The sequence below is a fragment of the Mus pahari genome, chromosome 17 (genome assembly GCF_900095145.1).
Source record: "Mus pahari chromosome 17, PAHARI_EIJ_v1.1, whole genome shotgun sequence".
Lineage (NCBI taxonomy): Eukaryota > Metazoa > Chordata > Mammalia > Rodentia > Muridae > Mus > Mus pahari.
Genome location: NC_034606.1, coordinates 30,813,367 through 30,824,487, shown reverse-complemented (window position 1 = coordinate 30,824,487; position 11,121 = coordinate 30,813,367).

Sequence of the window (11,121 nt, the reverse complement as noted above, 5' to 3'; positions counted from 1 at the left end):
CAGTCAGCTATTGGATGAAACACAGGGCCCCCAATGGAGCAGCTAGAGAAAGTACCCAAGGAGCTGAAGGAATCTGCAACCCCTATAGGTGGAACAACAATATGAACTAACCAGCACCCCCAGAGCTCGTGTCTCTAGCTGCATATGTAGCAGAAGATGGCCTAGTCAGCCATCATTGGGAAGAGAGGCCCAAACTTTATATGCCCCAGTACAGGGGAACACCAGGGCCAAGAAGGGGGAGTGGGTGGGTAGGTGAGCGGGGGTGGGGGAGAGGGTATAGGTGACTTTAGGGATAGCATTTAAAATGTAAATGAAGTAAATACCTAATAAAAATTGGAAAAAATTATTCTTAGTTATATTCTGCTATACTCATAAGTCAGTGCTTCCTCCAGTCTTCATTAGAAAGATTTCCTCCAGTAATGGATAGAAAAGATGCAGAGACCAGCCAGTAGGAGAAGAGACCATATTAGGTGGAAGGGGTCTCTGTTAACTACCCCTCCCCCAATCTAAGCTCTGGGAATCCCACTGAAGAAGAAGTAGAAAGATTGTAAGAGGTAGAGAGGCCAGAGGACACCAGGAGAACAAAGTCCTCTGAACCAAGTAAGCGACATGCACATGAGACCACAGACGGAAACAACAAACACAGGGCATATATAGGTCTATACTCGGTCCCCTGTAAATACATCATAGCTATCAGCTTAGCATTTTGTGAGACTCCTCCCCTGAAAACAAGTGCACCTCTGTCTCTCGTGACTGCCCTTGGAATTATTTTCCTCCTGCTGGGTTGCCATATCCAACACTGATATGGCAGTTTTTGCTTCATCTTATTATGTTTGGTTGATAGCTGTTAGAAGCCTAGTCTTTCCTAATGAGAGACAGAAAGGGTGTGAGTCTAGATGGGAGTGAAGATGGAGAGGAACTGGAAAGAGTGAAGGGAGGAGAAATTATAATTAAGATATATTGTAAGGAAAAAAATCTACTTGCAATAAAAGAAAAAAAGTGCTAAGAAAATTAGTAATGCCATTAAGGTAAAATGGCCTATGCATAATTTATAGAAGTTCATTTTTGTCATAAAAAATTCTGCCCTACTCAACAAAAAGTGTGCATAGCATACTCATAGGGGGACCTTGTAACTGATCCTACAAATAAGAATACAGGTATAAGAGATAAAAATGACATCTCAGTGGCTAAGAATTGTAGCTTGAACCACATCCCAGATAACATTACTGCAAGACTGTATGCTTGATCTCTAGGCCACCCCAGACATAAACAATGTTGTAAAATATAAAATGGGTTAACTAAATAATTTTTCATTCAGAATACTTCCTGGGAATTTACTGGATGGTCATCCTTCTGGTAAGTGCTCTGAATAAGATGGTGATCAGCAAATGAAACAGATACAATCTCAATCAACCTAAGATCAGGGAGGCAGGAGTACTTGGGAGGGGAAGACAGACAGTGATAAATCATCCTTAAAAAATACATTCAAAGGTAAAGATTTGAAAACAAAGAATTATTTATACCTATGTCTTTCTTTTTATGTAGAGTTGACTTCAAACCTTAAAAATAAATTGAATGAAATTACTGTAGAATTTAGTTCATGTTGGAACAAAACTCACTTGCTCCTGAAAAAGCATTTACTGTATAATATATGCTATGTTTTATATTCAGGATAAAAATCAGAGGACTGGATACTTTCAGAGGTCTCCCCACGTTCCATCCAACCACAGTTCCATCCTGGTACATTACAATTATAATCTTTCAACTCTCCACTTGTTCACTTCAGCCATGGAATCTTTTTCACAAAAGCACATGAACTTGGTTGTCATTTTATTGAGCTTGTGTTAAACTGTTATCAATCCATCTATTACAAACATAAGTCTTGCCTCTTGCTGTGCTGTTTTTGCTATGTATATCTTATTCATTAATTTGCTTTTATTTTGTTTACAAATGATCCATTACAGCTAGGCGTGGTGGTGCATGCCTTTAATCCCAGCANTCNGGAGGCAGAGGCAGGCNGATTTCTGAGTTCAAGGCCAGCCTGGTCTACAAAGTGGGTTCCAGGACAGCCAGGGCTATACAGAGAAACCCTGTCTCGAAAANCCAAAAAAAAAAAAAAAAAAAAAAGGATTAAACAAATAATCCATTACATGCCCTTATGCTGCTCTATATATCAATAGTTTATTTGTCATGTAAAATAATAATCTTGAAAATTGGCATACTGTTATGTAACAAGTGCTGAAGTAAGTCCTTTTCAGGAGGAACATGCAATCACATGTTAACTTATATAATGAAGAGCAACTGTGTGTACCTAGCTCATATTTATGGTTACATCAGATGTCCATCAGGAAAATTTGTGTTTTCCAAGAGATTTAAGTTCAGAGTAATATAGCAAAGTATCTTGCTTTTTGTTGCTTTATCTTGAAGCTAAACAAACTGATTTAATCTGAATTCTCAGTCATTGCTTTCCTGGCAGACTGCCACCAAGCAGTTACACCACCATGTCAGGAAGCAAGAAAAAAGTATGCATCATGGCAAACCACTAAAATTTTAGGGTCATTGGTTAGCATGATTCATTCCCCAATTCTTCTCCTCCTCAAAATGCTATACAGCAAACAAGAAAAAAAATTGAAAAGGCAAGATAGAGGTTATAATGCAATATTTCCAAACTATTTTTCTCATAAAGGGTTCATTTCCAGAATAAAAGCTCATACAATACAAAAATATGGAAAAATAGCAAAACATGTTTTTTTTTAAATGACCAACAAGTTTATGAAAAGGTGCTCATCATACTAATCCTCAGAAAGAACTTAAAAGCATAATACGGTATCACTTTGTACTTGTTGAGGTAGATGCTGCTAACAAGACAAGAAAATGAATGAGACTATGTAGTAGGAATTTTAGTTTTTTCAAAAACACAAAAATGTTATATGATTATGTTTTTCTTTTAAACCCAGGTGTGATATATGAGGCTGTTTCAGATTGCCCACAGCAACTACCTATGATTTGTCTCATGCTCTGGCAGTGGTATCATTTTGCCAGTTGAAGATAATTTGCATTTGGAATTCTGGGGACTTTTCACAGGTATAAAAAATTCATACCCCTAGAGAGGTAATGGCTGCAGCAGCAGCTGCTGCTGCTGCTGTTGGTTGCTGGTTGCTGGTTGCTGGTTGCTGGTTGCTGGTTGCTGGTTGCTGGTTGCTGGTTGCTGGTTGCTGGTTGCTGGTTGCTGGTTGCTGATTGCTGGTTTGCTGGTTTGCTGGATTGCTGGTTGGAAATATCCTGATGATTAAAGTCAAAATTACTCCCAGGATCTCTGTGCCCCTAATCATCAGAAAATAGACTAATAAGATCATTATCCCCTTTTCCCTTCTAGCCTTCTTTCTCTCCTATCTAGTGTTGGGGGGGGGTGCAGAAGGGTTAGAAGTGTTTGAAGAACCATGGTAGAAATAGGGTCACATAAAGTAGCCAAAAGTCTAGCTAGAAGAATAAAAGGGATCCCTCCCATTCTATTGTTAAAATTTAAAATGTATAGTCACTGTGGGAATCTTTTAGACATACTGTAAAATTAAAACTAGAGTATCACATGATATAGTTTTTCTTTCTCTGGGTGTACAAAGAAAGGAAACAAAAGCCACATCTCAAAGATAACTTTTTACTCCAATGTTTGTTGTAGTATCATTGGTAGTATCCATGTCATGGAAACCACTGTGCTTATAGGTCTATCAAAAAAATGACCTATTGAAGAAATTGTGGTAAACAGAGATATAGTGCACACATGCACCAGTATACCATTCAGTCTTTGAAAAGAAAATAGCCATGTACAAAACTGCTATTTTGTAGCATACACATATATAATATACACTGTTGAATTGCTTTCAGAGTATTAGAAGATGCTGTGCAGGATGCTAAGGGAGAAAAGTCACTAATAGTCTTTCCCAGTTGTGAACCCTATGAATATGCAATAAGTTACATCAATGATATTGAGATAACCAACCATTATCTAATTGGTACTAAGTTTTGTTCCATAAAAGGAAGAACATGCATGATACAGACTGAACAGGCTGTATTTATATTAAAGAATACACATGCATGTGTGCATACACACACCAACAACAATTAAAGAGGAAAGGAAAAGGAGGACATGATGTAATTATAATCTCAAATATATATAGTACAGAGAGTTAAGTGTCAGTAGAATATCCAGGTACATTATCAAATATCTATAACATATACACACCCACGCACACATACAAGGAGCAGGGACAACTTAAGAAGAGGGGTTGAAATGTTTTAAGAGCCAGAGGTTGTGGAGAACCTGAGGAAACAGCTAGTCTACATATTGATATGGAGCAGGGAGGGGATCCCAAGCCTCCATATCGTAGAAGCTGTTGACAATGGCTTTCCTTTTAAGAATAGTTTCCTGCTGGGCAGTGGTGGCAGAAGCCTTTAATCCCAGCACTTGGGAGGCAGAGACAGGCAGATTTCTGAGTTCGAGGCCAACCTGGTCTACAAAGTGAGTTNCAGGACAGCCAGGACTGCACAGAGAAACCCTGTCTCGAAACAAACAAACAAACAAAAAGAATAGTTTCCTTGGGTCTGTTGATTATAGTATGGTTATTTTCTACTTTATGGCTAATATTCACTTATAAGAGAGTACATAACCATGAATATTTTTGGGCATCTGGGTTACCCCCCTCAAGCTGATATTTTCTAGTTCTATCCATTTGCCTGTGAAATTCATGTTGTAGTTACTTTTAATGGCTGAGTAGTATTCCACTGTGTAAATGAACCACATTTTCTTTATCCATTCTTCAGTTGAGGGGCATCTGCTTTTTTCTGGCTTTTGTGAATAAAGCTTCTGTGAACATAGTTGAGCAAGTATCCTTGTAGGATGGTGGGACATCTATTGGATATATGTCCAGGAATGGTATAACTGGGTCTTCAGGCAGAACTGTTCCCAATCTTCTGAGAAACCACCAAATTGATTTCCAGAGTAGTTGTACATGTTTACACTCCCACCAGCAGTGGAGGATTGTTCACCTTGCTCCACAACCTTGCTAGCACGTGCTGCCCTTTGAGTGTTTTATATTGGCCATTCTGATGGGTATAAGGTGGAATTTTAGTTGTTTTGATTGGCATTTCCCAGTGACTAAGGACCTTGAATATTTCTTTATGCTATTCTTGGCCATTCAATATTTCTCTATTGGGAAATCTTTGTTTACATCTGTACCCCATTTTTAAATTGTTTGTTTCAATTGCTGGTGTCTACCTTCTTGAGTTCTTTACATATTTTGGATATTAGCTTTCTGTAAGATGAAGGGTTCATAGAGATCTTTTCCAAATCTGTAAGCTGTTGTTTTGCCCTAATAACAGTGTTCTTTAACCTACAGAAGTTTTTTTTTTAGTTTTATGAAGTTCCATTTATTAATTATTGATCATTTTTATTCTGTTCAGAAAGTAAACTCGTATAGTTCAAGGAGTTCAAGTCTATTTCCCACTTTCTCTTCTATTAATTAAGTATATCTGGTTTTCCATTGATGTCTTTGATTCATTTGGACTTGAGTTTTGTGCAGGGTGATAAATATAGGTCTATTTGCAATCTTCTACCTGCAGAAGTTTCACACAGAGTTTTATCTGCATCATTTGTTGAAGATGCTCCTTTCCCTCTCCATTTTACAGTTTTGACTCTTTTCTTTTCTTTATATTTTTTTTTTTCAAAAATTACATTTCTAAGTAACAAGGAGGGCCCAAAGGAGGTTGGTTGAAATTTTCTCAGAAAGTGAAACAAAATAGATATCAGAGGTCGATGGAAGGAGGGAATTAGGTGGAAGAGGGGATGAGGAAGGAAGAGATGTAGGGGAGGGGAGATCATATGTAGGAAAAGCAGGGGAAAGAGAGGAGAAATTGGTATGGGAAAGAAATCTCTAGGACATGCCAGAGACTTGGGTGGGGTTAGGCCCCAGAGGGCCTATGGGGGCAAATACTAGCTGAGAGGAATATGGATCCTGAAGTGGCCGCTGCCTATAGCCAGACAGGGCTACCAGTGGAAGAATGAGGACAGCAACCCACCCACAAAGCCTTTGACCCAAAAGTGTTCTGTAAGCAGAATGTACAGGAACAAAGATAGAGCAGAGACTGAGGGAATGACCAACCAACCAATTATTGCCCCAAACTGAGACCTATGCCATGGGGAAGAACCAATCCCTGACATTGTTAATGATACTGTGGTTTACTTGCAAATGGGAACCGAGCATTAACTGTCCTCTGAAAGGGTTTACCCAGCAGACAATGGAAAGAGATGTAAATACCCAAATATTAGATGGAGCTTGGGGTCTTACAGAGGAATTGGGAGAAGGATTGAAGGACCCAAGGAGGACAGGGACTCTACAGGAAGACCAACAGAGTCAACTAACCTGAATACTTGGGGGTTCCCAGAGACAATCACCAACCAAATCTCAAGCACAGACTGGACCTAGGCCTCCTACACATACATAGCAGAAGAGCACCTTGGTCTTCATGTGAGGCCCCCAACAACTGGAGCAGGGGCTGTTCCTGAGCCTGTTGCCTGCCTGCCTGCCTGCCTGCCTGCCTGCCTGCCTGCCTGCCTGCCTGCTTGCCTGCCATCTATAGATCCCATGCCTCTAAACAGACAGCTTTGTCTGGCCTCAGTGGATGTGCCTAGTCCAGCTGCAAGTTGATGTGCTGGACTGGAGGGCTAGGGAAGGTGAAGGTGGCGTGGGGAGTAGAGAAAGTGGAGTGGGGGTGTGTGTGACACGCAGAGGGTGACTTCCCCTTGAAAAAGAGAAGGAAAAGCTGGGATGGGGGAGGACTTGAGTGAGTCAGGGTCTATGGCAGGAGAGAAAAGGTTGATATTGCACTGTAAAGTGAATAAAGAGATAAATTTGAAAAAGATAGTTTTCTATTGTTGCTTAACAATTTGCCATTGTTTTCATTATTTTAAATTGCTGGGGCTGGAAGATAGCTCAGTCTGTGAAGTGTCTGCTGGGAAGCGTGATGACTGTGTATGGATTCCCAGAATCCAGATAAAAAGCTGGGCCAGTTTTGTGTATCTATAATCCCAGCACCGGAGAGGCAGAAACTGGCAGATTTCCAGAGTTTGCTGGCCATCTTGTCTAACTAATTTGATGAACTCCGGGTTAAGTAGAGAGGTCTTGTCTCAAAAAATAAGAACAAGAATGATTGAGGAAATCAGCCAGCATCAACCTCTGGCCCCCACAAGCACTGACACACATGCCCGAACATCTGCCTGTGAAAAGACAGACACACAGAGACAGACAGACAGATATACAGACGGACACACACACCACCACTACCATCACCACCACCACCAATAATAACACACATACCACAAATGTATTTTCTTGCCCTCCCAGAAGTAAGCAGCCGCAAAGCCGTCTTACTAGAGTTGTATTATGGTGCTGAAAGACTGTAGGTGCCTGCAGGACCTAAAAAAAAAAGGCTCAGTTTACTCTTTCCAGCTTCTCGTGGCTCTGCTCAGTAAGTGACAAATGGTTCTTGTCTCCATTTCTAAGGAGGGAATATAATGCCTTCAGGTGTCTCCCTCTCTTTTACCTCTACTTCCGCTGTAATATTTTTCACTCACTTTCATAATCCCCCATTTCTCTGTGTTCTGTGACTATATCTTGCCTGGACTTAAATGATACAGAATAGTCTCTCCTCCATGTCTCCATAAGCTTCAGGTAGTCTCATGTCAACAAAGCATCTTTTGTCATTTAAGGTAGCCTCTGCAGAAATCCAAGAGACTCAGTGGTGAACATCTTTGAGAGACTGCTTTTCATCCTGTCACATGGTAACTCTGTGTTCTATGAGCAAAGCTGATATCCTAGGAAAATACAATGCTCCTGTTGTCAAGAAGCTATGATATTTTAAATCAACCTCCTATTACCACACAAAACCTGGTGGTCATACCGTGATGCTGGAAAAAGCTGCTGCCTCCACCTGGCTGCAATGGTTTGTACTGACAAAAGCATCTCTAACAATACACAGACACATCAGGTGGACCATCATCAAAAGAAAGATCAATTATTACAACCTGGCAAAGTTGAGGGGAAGGAGCAAAGGGGTTAAACAATTACTTACCCAGCAAATGCAGCCAGAATCTTCCCAGCTGCCAAAAATGGCTCTAAATGGTATGAATCACAGATTCATCACCACATGGTCCGTGGGAGATTTAGGAGCAATGCTGAGGGTTTTCCACAGGTCAGTGATGTCATGAGGAAACGGGTTCCTATGACTCTTCTTTTCTAGGATCAGCAGCCTGTTTAGCTGACTCTGTTTCATTCCTTCCTGGTCAGGAGATAGTTCTCTCAGCTTCTACATAGCTTCACTTCACCTTTTTAACATGAAGAAACGATGATATCTAATGCCAGTTAGTTTCAGGAAATTAAGCTGCAATCCGATGAACCCTCTTGAAGTTTCCCTTTCTCTTCCTCTCTCCCTCCCTGTTTCTCTCCCTCCTTACCTTCATCTTCCTCTTTCTCCCTTCCTCTCTGATGATGCTTTAAGAAGGAATCATTTCCTAATTCTTTTTCTTTTAAATGTCCCTTTCTTTCTTCTTTATTTATATGGTAAGATATTATCTCAAGAACTTTAAGAACTGCAGGAAGAGGTGAAATGTTACTGAATACAGAGAAAAATTGTCAATGGTAGTTATAAACTCACATCTGAACCTGGATTCCTCACAATCTTCAATACAGTAAGGTCTCTGCAGGACTGAGATAGAAGTTTCATAAACTAATATAGAAAAGTCTACAGGGAGATCACTGCACATGAGTCTTAAAATTATTTAAAAGCTCTGTCTCACATTCAATTCCCAAGACTCTACTACTTTTCAGGAGCCTATTCTCTGCTATGCAGAACATATCCTGGGAAGTCCTCATGAGCATGCCCTGGTCCCTTTTGTGCTAGTGTGCCCTTGCTGGGGGAAAAAATGTTTACTATCTTCATTATACTAAGGAAGAAACTGGGGACAGTTTTTTAATGAAGCCACTTGATATTGATCAGCTAACCACCCTAAAGACAGTCAGATATTACATCACTTTGTCTTGGAAGAAAGTCACTCTCAGTGCTTCTGACAATATGGACAAGAGGCCTTGAAAAGACATGAAGTATTTTTTTTCCCAGGAAATTAAGATACAATCTTAATGGACAGGCAAACACTTTTTAAACACATCCCTGAATGGGGAAGCTGTAGAGGATAAATGCACAACCACTAACTGCTTTTCAATGAACCCAGCTTCTGGTTGAAAAAGTCTCCAATGGTATGCCTTCAAAGTTCAGAAAAAAAAAAAAACCTAATAAATGATGGTTCAGTTTAAAACCTTGCAGTCTTTTATTTTCATCCATAAATAGCCTATTGCTGGCTGAAATCAGGCATTAACTAAGCTGTGACTCATGGATGCAGCGAGGAGAACTCAAGTGTGGTGAGTAAAAGCAGCAATTCTTCTACATGAGAAAACCAGTTTGTCAAGGGAGGCATGAACAGATTCACATTCTCCTTGTCGAGCAGAAATATTTAAGATTTCTGAGCATAGCCCTTCTAGATGGGTGAGTAACAACTATTTTGTTTATTTATGGAAATATACTTGCCTCTAATACTGAGCCACTGCAGCAAAATGACAACATGAATGGACAGGTGCTTTTTTTTTTTTTTTTTTTCTAGGACAGTTAGAGAAACTGGCAGGTGAAGTGGTTGATTTCTATTGATGGCAAATTAAAGAACAGCGTTGTGTTGGCGAGTTTGGATCATCTTTTTTTCTTTAAACAGATTTGAACTAAAGCAAGTGAATTTTCTATCTAAAAGATGGTTCAGTAATGCTCAACATTGCCAGTAGAAGTGTCAGTGAAGGTGAGAAATGATACGAGGGTGGCAAATGATATGCCCATGTCCTATAAAGAAGCCATTGAGGGGCCTATGCCTAAACCACACAAAGTTTAGAGGCATCTTCACTAAAGCCTTTTGTCCTCAGTTGCCCTAAATATCCCCTTTCCGTCACTGGTATGCAGACAGAAGGGACCGTCAGCCTTACACGTCCACTTCATAAGTGCCTTCTTTCAGTGAGTGATCATGCATGAGTGATGAAAGGACTTTTAGCGTGCAAGCTCTGCACCAACTACTTCTTGTTATTCACTCAATTAGTAAATATTTCTTGGCAGTATGTGAGCACTGGACACCATGGACACTTGGGCTTCTCCTCCAATCTTCTAGTGTGAATCTTTACAACAAAGTCATGAAGCAGGTTCTGTCACAATGATCTTTTGATGAGAAATGCCATGAACTTCAAAAGAGCGCTGAATACTTTCCATCCTCATAAAGTTTGTAGTTAATCTAGTTGGATTAAATCCTCAGACTTTTCTGAGTTTAAAATCTGTATTCTTACCTAAATTTGGGCTGGCTTCAGAAGTACAGGCTGAGGGAAGTCTTTAAGCCAATACTGGGATGCTAACTTGATGTGGATAATCTTCAGTTAGGCAGGATTCAGTGCTTGTATAAAGAGGACAGGTTTGACAGATGTAAAACATGTATCCAGGAAATAGCACGGTAGATTGTGGAAGCTGACTTGTCACTAAGGAAGCACACCTTATAGGAGCCTGCTGTAGAGAAATTAGATGGAACTGTGGCGCAGTAGCCAGGTTCACAGTACCTTCCTTCTTTGCTAGCCACTCCAATTATTCTGCGTTTGCCCCCTTTCTTTCTCTTTCTAGGACTGCATGATTTAACCCAAGATACTGATGAGAAAAAGCAAACCGGTTGGTTTTACTTGGAGCTCCTTACAGTCAGTTTTCAGAGGACCTGGCAGCAGCCTCCACCTTCATTGGTTTCAATTAAGAAAATATATTCAAAATATACTCAGCCCTCTGCACAACTCTGCAACTGGAGAAAACAAAATGGATTGGAATCAAGCCAACAATCATCTACACCCACACAGAGTATCTACACCCAGCTCAGCCGCAAAGACTAGGCTGTGATCTAAGGATAGAAAAGAGGCATGTGAAAGAGGCTACATCAGTGTGTATGCATCTCTCTCTCTCTCTCTCTCTCTCTCTCTCTCTCTCTCTCTCTCTCTCTCTCTCTCT